Genomic DNA, 9,571 nt, shown 5'->3' with positions numbered 1-9,571 from the left:
CAATCAGATTACTGAAAATCACCTTTTAGGGATCTCACAGAAAATATTTCTGCATTGGGTGAGACATTGGACTTTAAATTTCAAGATTGCATATTCAAAATTTGGGCTACAAGTACAGCTCCTTCAATAGACAGAAATCATAGAGCTAACTTTGGGGAAACCATTCATAGAAATTCCAAATTTCACCTCATTTTCAGAACATTGAAGAAAAACAAGAAGGTACATATGCTAATATTTGAGAGTTTTGTGGAGAAGGGGACAAAAGACACTATAAAAGGGAGGCAATTATGAAGACAAATTTAAATATATATTCAACATAATTTACTTAAAATGTTATTAAATGTTGCATTCTTTAGATGTGAAAACTGTGTTTAACATGCTGAAATATAACGATTATAGGTAATATTATACATAAGATTGTACTGATCTGAATATAAAGCCAACATTGAACATAGGCCATACCATTAAAGGAAGATCTTGATAAAAAATAAATATGGCTTGTCAATAATATACACATAGTGGTGTGTATCTTTGTATGTGTAGAGTATGAAAGCTACCTTCATTGTATTTTCATTGTTTCAAGACATCTACTCTCTTCTATCAAGAGTGTAGCCATAAAACCTTTGCTTGGACAATATTAGAGGACTTTTACTGTTGTTCATTAATCATCCCCATCATCCAATATTACTTTTTATGTGTGTGCAAATTTTTGTATGTATGCATATATGCATGGGTATAAGTGTGCATATCTATATAAGTATATGTCTATTTATATGTAAATATTGAGAGATATGTATATACACACACAAATATACAGAGATATTTATCCATCTGTGTTTATATATATACATATATATATGGCATATTTCCTTTCCGAGAGATCTTCAAAATACAACATACACAAACACAAATACATACATAGACACAAACATGTACACAGAAACATACACTCATATATGTGCATATTTATAATGCAAGTATATATGCATACACACAAACATACACACACATTTCTCATCTCTAGGTATGCCCCCAAATTAGGTCTTAGGCTTTCTTCTTTTCTTTCCTTGCATTCTCTTTTTTGGCAACTCTCTGTCTCATGAATTTAATAATCATCTCTATTCCCATTACCCTCAAATTTATATATCCGACTCTGGGCTCTCCTGAGTTCTAGTCCAAAATAGAAAAAAAGATGCCTATTAGACATTTAAGACTAGAAGCCCCATAAGTATCTCACAATCAACATACTAAAAGAACAACTCATTATCTTTATTCCCCAAACCCTTCCATCTTCTAAACATTATTGCCATTGTCCCAGGTCAAAACCTTGGAATTCATCACTGAAGTTTGAAACCTTGGAGACATCCTTCACCTCTCATTCTCTCTCACCCTATATTTTTCAAGTCTTTTCATTAGTTCCTCTGTAACAACTGCCACAGACATCCCAATCTCTATTTAGACAATCAACAATGTAGTTTATCCTTATGTATAGGCAGTTTTCAGATGAAGAATTTAAAGCTATATATGGGCCTATGAAAAGGTTTCAATTCACTATTGATTAGAGAAATGTAAATTAAAACAACTCTGAGATAGCACTGTATGCCTGTCAGATTGGCTAATATGACAGAAAAGTAAGATGATAAATGTTGGAGAACTGGGAAAACTGGGACACTAGTGCATTGTTGGTGGATTTGTGAGCTGATCTATCCATTCTGAAGGAAATATGCCCCCCAAACAATCAAACTGTGCATACCCTTTGATCCAGCAATACCACTACTAGGTCTGTATCCTAAAGAGATAATTAAAAAATGGAAAAGGACCTACATGCACAAAAATATTTATAGAAGCTCTTTTTGCAGTGGAAAAGAATTGGAAATTGAGGGGATACTCATCATTTGGGGAAAGACTGAACAAGTCATAGCATATGAATGAAATGGAATACTATTGTGCTATAAAAAATGATCAACAGGTGAATTTCAGAAAAAACCTAGAAAACTTATGTCAGCTGATGCTGAGCAAAGTGAGCTGAACCAGAGAACATTATACATAAGTAACAGTAACATTGTGCAATGATCAACTAGGATAAACTTAGCTCTTCTCAGCAATACAAAGATCCAAGACAATTTCAAAAGACTCATGATAGAAAATGCTATCCACATCCAGAGAAGGAACAATGGAATCTGAATGTAGATCAAAGCACACTATTTTTTCTCCTTTTTTATGGTTTTACCTTTTGTTCTGATTCTTCTTTCACAACATGATTAATGTGGATATATGTTTAACATGACTGCACATTTATAACCTTTATCAGATTGTCATCTTGGGAAGGTAGGAGGGGGAGAGGGAAAAAAATTGGGTACTTAAAATCTTATACAAAAAAGAATGCTGAAAACTACCTTTATATGTAATTTAAAAAATAAAATACTCTTTTTCTTTTTTGCTTTTTGGAGGGCAATTGGGGTTAAGTGACTTGCCCAAAGTCGTCAAGTGTCTAAGACCAAATTTGAACTCAGGTCCTCCTGACTCCAAGGCCAGTGCTCTATTCACTGAGCCACCTAGCTGTCCCATAAAATAATCTTTAATTTAAAAAAACCATGGTTAAAAAATAGTTCAAAGTAATAAATAAATTTAAATTAAAAATAATAAATAAAATAAAAGGAGAACCATTTTAAATCTAAAAAAAAAAGTTCATCTTCATTACCTCTCATCTGTACTATTATCCCAGAGAGTTGCTAAAATAATTTCCTAAAGCACAGATCTCCTCAGCACAAGGACAGGAGGCACCCCAACTCAATAACTTTCAGTGGCTCCAGTGTTCTGAGGATCAATTTTAAACTCTTCTGGCATTTAAAGCTCTCTTTATACCTGGATCAAATCTGATTCCTTAACCTTATTATTACTCTTTCTCTCATTACTCCTAAAACAAAAAAAATATTCTTTTGTCCTCAAGGAGTTTACACTCTATTGGAGGAACCAACATGTACATACATATTGATATACCAATAAAAACAAAATAAATTCACACGTTTAAGGGAATTTCTTGGTGGAAAGGCATTGGAAACTAAGGGGTTCAGGAAAAGACTCATGTGGAAGGATGTGTTTGAGTTGAACTTTGAAGGAAACTGGGATTCTAACAGACAGAGATAATGTTAACATCCCTTCCAGGCACGGGCAGCCAGTGAAATGCATGGAGGCAGGAGATTAAAAGTAATGTATAAGAAACAGCAAGAAGTCCTGTTTGGTTGAACTGTAGCATGAGTTCCTGTTCTCATAGCCCTAATAGCAAGTATGGTGCCTGACACTTAGTAGAAAAGAAAAGTTTGTTGATTAATTCATACACACACACACACACACACAAATATACACATACACACACATTACATTTATCAATGTACATGTACATGTATATAACATCTTTAGATATGTTTATGTATACACACTGAGAACCTGTCTTTCATTGTGTTTGGTGGTCTTTATATTTTTATATTTAATTTAGGATAAATATCTAAAATAGAATATGAAAACCTATATAAATGATAAACTAAAAGCTGATTCTTTAAAAAGGTTAGCAAAATCAATAAACATCTCAATAGACTGATTTTAAAAAGGAAAAAAATAGTTCATTTTTAAAAATGAGACAAGGTAAATTCACAACAAAGGAAGATAAAATGAAAGGAATTACTGGAACTTGCTACATATATGCAATTATATGTTAACAAAATCACAAGTTTAAAGGAAGTAGATAATAATCTACAAAAATACAAAATACTCAAATTATTAGAATATGAAATAGAGATCTTAAATCATAGTGTACCAGAAAATCAAATTAAATGAGTCATAAAGGAACTATCAAAGAAAATAAAACAACCCTGATCCAGACAGATTTATGGATCAATTCTGCCAATTATTTAAGGGGCTGTTAATAACTATTTTTATACAAGATATTCTCAAGAACTGAGAAAAAGCACCAAACTAAGTTCTTTTTATGAGACAAATGTTACTAATTCATAGACCAATATAATTTCTAAAGAAAAAAAATTAAGTAAAATCCATTTAGAAAGACAGCAACAGTATCACCCCCGAAAATGATTCAGCATGCCTTAGTTGGATACAGCTAACAGTTATAGTTCAATATTAGGGAAATAATTTTAAAAATTATATGAAAATCAAAACCACATGATTATATCAATAGATGCAGGAAAAGCATTTTCAGAAATGTAATACCATCTATGCTAAAACAAAACAAAACAAATCCTCAAAATCCAAAAGCAGAAAGGGGTCATTTTGTTATTATAAAAACAAATATCTAAAACTAAAATAAAGCATTTTTCAATGGAAAATTTTCAGGTAAACTAATAAATACCATGGCAAAGCAAGAATATATTTTCTCTTCACTATTGTTTTATGTAGTACTAGAAAAAAGTTAGCAATAATAATAGATAAGGTAAAAATGAAAGGCATAAAGATTAGCAAAGAGGAGACAAAATTATCTCTATTTTTTAAAATCAATATAATTTATTCATTTTTCTTTACAAAATTACAGCCAAGCAGTATAAAAGAAGGATGTTAATAATGAAGATACCACATATATTGTTGACATACAGATCTTTATATACTGAAATGTTACATCTTGTACCCTGAAACACCACTTGTCAAGAGCTGAGCCAGGTTAATTTAGGCTCATCACTCAGGTTTGAAAAAATGATTTGGAAACTTCCTTATTATATTTAACATATTCAATTACAGAGCTTTCTATTAATTCATGACAATGGATTCCACTACACATTTAAAGAGTTGTCTTCTTTGTTGGCAGTATAAAATTTTTGTCCAATATAAAAATCCTGGTGAAGCACAAAGTTGATCTAATGTATGCATACATTACTCACAGGGGTGCTGAAGAGGTATGGGTGGAATAGCTTAGATTTCACACTAAGTTTCTGCTGAGCTTTTGTCAAAGCAAATAGCTCAGCTATGAGGCAAGTAAAAATCACCTCCCCCCCCCAAGCATTCTGATGCGTTTCCACTTGGCCATTTTTTCTGGGTAAACCTCAAGAATATACTCTTAAGTAAAAATGCTCCAAATAATTTCATACATTTATAGAGAGAGCATGGGCTGAAAGGACATATAAAGATGACCTAACAATGGGACTTTTTACTAGTTCAGAATCCTCTCAAACAATACCAAATGACTTTGGGAGGATCACCACAAGCTCTTAATTTCAATGTTAATCTTCATTAAAACATCTCCTTTTTGTGCTATTCTAACAACTACAATCAGCCTAAAAGACATTGTATTTACTCAAATGATTAAATTGTAAATTTTTGTGTATTCCAGGTAGCAACTTAAGTCTCCATTATGTTCTTGTGCTTCTGTTCTGGGGTACTTGATTAAAGAGGAATTCATTTCTATAGGATTACATCTTGCTGAAGCATTCTTTAGCATTGGTCCACACTTGAATTCCCTTTTTGCACATACTAATCTGCATAACTGCATAGCTTTTGCTCTTTGAAGCATTCAATATCTGCCCAAGCAGCTTTCAAAAATTCTCTGCCTTCCAGATTTTTAGACTTCAGTTGTTCTTCTCCTTCATTTATTTGTTCCTCTAGTACCTTAGTACCAGAGGAACTTAGTACCTTCTGGCTTCTCTTTGCTCTGGGGTTTCTTGACTGAACAGCCTACTAGTCATTCCTTTCAGGGAGAATGTCCTCACAGTCCTTGTTGTGAGTTCTTCACACTGTAGCTTTTTGGACGCCAGATCCTGAGCAGCCATCTCCAGGTCATACAGCATTAGCTCATGTTTTCTACAAACTGCTCTTAATGCTTCTGCATAGAAAAGATATTCCTTTAGTTGATCTGCATAATGCTCCTCTTCTTCTAAAATATAATCAATAGAAGCTTCATAGACATCCATATGATGTCCTGCACTCTGTAGTCCATCTCCCATTTCTTTTTCTATGGCACTCCATTCACTGAAAACTCTTTCATAATTTCCACGAACTTTATAGACACCATAGAGTCGGTCTGCCACTCAGGCTCTGACTCGAAGGTGCGAGATGACAGATTGTAGTTCATCACCATAGTGTTTTAGCTCAGTAAACCTCTTGTCTGGTTTTTTCACTCTGAATGTTGCATTAAGAGCTTCTAACCTGGAGTCTGCCTTTAGCTGGAATCCTGTTTCATTCACTGTCTCTTTCTAATTATTTTCCTGTGTTAAAAACAAATAGAAGATTTTGTCTTCAGAAAGGACAGAATGTGAAGCCACTCTTAAAAAAAAGTTTTCCAAACCAATTCTTCATCTTTCCACGAAATAAGGATCCATGTTGTCTGCAGAGAGTTTATGCCAAATGAATTCTGCCCTCTTTTCAGGCAGAGGTGGGACAACAATATGTGGATAGTAAACCAACAAATAGTTTCTCAATAATTCAAATCCGCTATACCGTCTCCAAAGAGAGTTTCTAAGAACACTCTGGCCATCACTTGGTTCAACTGATCTTGTCTCAATGAAGTAAGCTGTGTAAGTTTCTTGCATGTTCATGGCATTTCTTCCAGTCCTTTTTTCTGCTTCTGAAATAGTCATTTCAATTTTCTTCGACCAAAAGCTACCTTCTATCATCTGAGCTTGTACTTCACTGGCATGGCCTTCAAGAACTCAGGGTCACTTCCACATAATGATGAGGCACGTGGCGTCCCTGGAGCCTGAGAGCCAGCCCTCGGCCCCACATCCGATCCCGGCCGCTTGCTCATCCCCAGCTGCCACTGGGTGGGTGTCCAGTCCCCCCAGGGGCTCGGCCACAAGCCCCGGTGGCAGCTTGGGTGCTCTCTGCTCCATGGCAATGGGCTCAGCTTGCCCTGTAAAATTATCTCTATTTACAGATGATACATCATATTTAGAAAACACAGATCCTTAGAAAAATGAAATAAAACTAATTTAAAAAAATATAAATGATTTTATTTGGCACTTTGGAAATAAATATTGTTTTAAGTACTAGAGATTCAAACAGAAAAGACAGTCTTAACCTTAAGAATTGTATGTTATAAAAGGGAGAAATAGGTATTGAAACTTATATAGATTTCAATAATGTAGTTAATATGAATATATGTAAAATATGTATGCTTATATGTACACCATACATACATACATACATACATGCGTACATATCAGGGAAGAGTGTTTTCATCCAGGAAGTCAAATGGATAGTATGATGAGCCACAAATCAATCAATTTATGTGCCCTTACCAGATACAATAGTAGTGTTCCAATATGGTTGTGTTCCCTTTTGGTTCTTTTATGGCTTGTCAGAATACTCCTCAATGTTCTTTCCTGATATTCATCCATATGGCCACCTATAACTATTGGTACACTGCAAAACTCTGCCCTGGACCCTTCTTTCTCTCTCTACATTCTCTTTCTTAGTGATCTCATTAGATTTCACAGGCTTAATTAATATATCTATGTAGATGATTCCTGTATGGATTTATCTAGACCTATTCTCTTCTCAGCTCAAGTCTCCAACTGTCTATTGCATATTTTATACCAGTCTTTACCTAAACATATTAAATTCAACATCTTCAAAACAAAACTTTATCTTTTCATAGAAGATCAACATTCTTTTGTTGCCCCACCATCCAGACTATGTCCTATAGGAACTCCTGCTCTAAGGTCATGCTATTCTTATTAGTGAGAGCCCATTCATCTAAATATGCCCAAACTGCTGACCTTTCATCAATGTAGGACAACTAGAACTAGCTAGGTATAATGGGCTCCCACAATCAGGACAATACGACTCCAGTCAATCAGTCAGTCAAGAAGCATTTATTAACCAGGCAGTAGTTTCAAATTCTAAAACTGTAATAACTCCAGTAAAACAGGGAGATACAAAGTATATCCACAAATATATCAGCATTTGTATGTCACAATAACAAACATTCATAGCAAATGATAGAAATCAATTCAAAATAAATAACAGCAAACCATATAAAATGTTTGGGAAATATTCTACCAAGACACATTCATGATTTATACAAATAAAATTACAAAACACCTTATAGAGAAATAACTTAAATAACTGAGATATTTATTTCTCTGTTTTATTATGCCAATATAATAAAAAAATATAATACTATCTAAACTAATTTACAGACTTACAGCTAAATAAAAAAAAACACCAAAGGAATATTTCATAGAGTTAGGCAAGCTAATATCAAAATTCTTTGGAAGGAAAAAAAAATATTTAAGATCTAAAGGATTTTTTAAGGGATGAAAGGAGAACAGTGCTTCTATACCTCAAACTACATTATAAGGCATGATCAAGAAAACTATTTGGTATCATTTTTTAAAATAGAGCTCTTGGGGAAGCTAGGTGGTACAGTAAATAGAGCACCAGCCCTGGAGTAAGGAGGACCTGAGTTCAAATTTGGCCTCAGGCACTTGACACTTACTAGTATGTGACTTTGAGCATGTCACAACCTAAATTATCTTGTCTTTCCCCCCTCCAAAAAAATAGAGCTCTAGATCAGCAAGAATCAAAAACAACTAAACTCAATAACAGAGGCTTTAAAAACTCAGGACATAAGGACTTAAGTAATAACTACCAGATAGCAGGGTAGGAAACAAGTCACTCTCACTCTCCCTTATTGACCTCTAAAGACCCAGAAAATATCACCCCAGGAAAAAACCCTGGAATAGCTGAGCCAGCAGAAAGATGGGGGGGCAGGGTACAGCAGTCTTTTAGGCTGGGAAGCTCTCTCTTGCTGTGATGGAAGGGGAAAAGTACAGGACAGGAGGCATCCCAGCAAGCCAGTGGCAAGCCCCATTTCAACAAACCAGTGGAAGGTCCTGAACCCTAGGGTGGTGGAGGAGGCAAGTGCCCACACCAGGACCCCCCAAGTGCTTTGGCACAAGCAGGGTAACATAGATTCCAGCAGCCAAGCCTCCTTGTGTTTCATCATAAATACAGGAAGCACAACTCCAGGTAAGCAGGAATCCTCCAGCAACCAAACCTTCTAGTGTTTCAGAGTAGCCCAGGTGAGCAGGCATTCTCCATGGGTCATGAACCCCACCCACATAGAGCTTCAATGTTGCTGACCCCAGCTCTGCACCAGGTAAGCTGCCAGACTCCTATAGCCTCCAGCTGCCAGCACCTGAGGCCCCAGCTCACAAAGCCAGTGACCAGTTCTCTAGACTCCAGAACAAGAAATTTGGGTCAGTGCCACCTGTGCTTCAGCAGGAGAGGTCAACTTTAAAAGCCAGGAAAGATGAAAACATAATAAGCAAAAAGCAGAAATGGACAATGACTATAGATTCTTTCTATGGGGACAGGAAAGATAAAAAAACAAATTTAGAAGAGGATAACATTGTCAATATACCCACATCCAAACCTCAAAGAGGAAGATGAACTGGTCTCAAGCCCAAAAAGTCTTCTTGGAAGATCTTAAGAAGGATTTAAAAAGTCATATAAGAGAAGTAGAAGAAGGAAAAGAAATGAGAGGTATGCAAGAGAGAGTCAATAGCTTGGAAAATAAAGGACAAAAGTTGACTATAGAAAATAAGGCCTTAATAATACAACTGAT

At 35.1% G+C, this 9,571-nt stretch overlaps 1 pseudogene; it reads right to left on the bottom strand.

Moving 5' to 3' along the window:
• Nucleotides 1-5,098: 5,098 nt before the first annotated feature.
• LOC138170109 (sorting nexin-4-like) lies at nucleotides 5,099-6,848 on the bottom strand (annotated as a pseudogene).
• Nucleotides 6,849-9,571: the final 2,723 nt, after the last annotated feature.

This window comes from Petaurus breviceps, unplaced genomic scaffold (assembly GCF_028583685.1).
Source record: "Petaurus breviceps papuanus isolate PSGF00001 unplaced genomic scaffold, PetGlider_PUasm1.0 38, whole genome shotgun sequence".
Taxonomy (NCBI): domain Eukaryota; kingdom Metazoa; phylum Chordata; class Mammalia; order Diprotodontia; family Petauridae; genus Petaurus; species Petaurus breviceps.
Note: the sequence above shows the minus strand (reverse complement) of the source record. Positions and strands in the feature narration are given on the sequence as shown.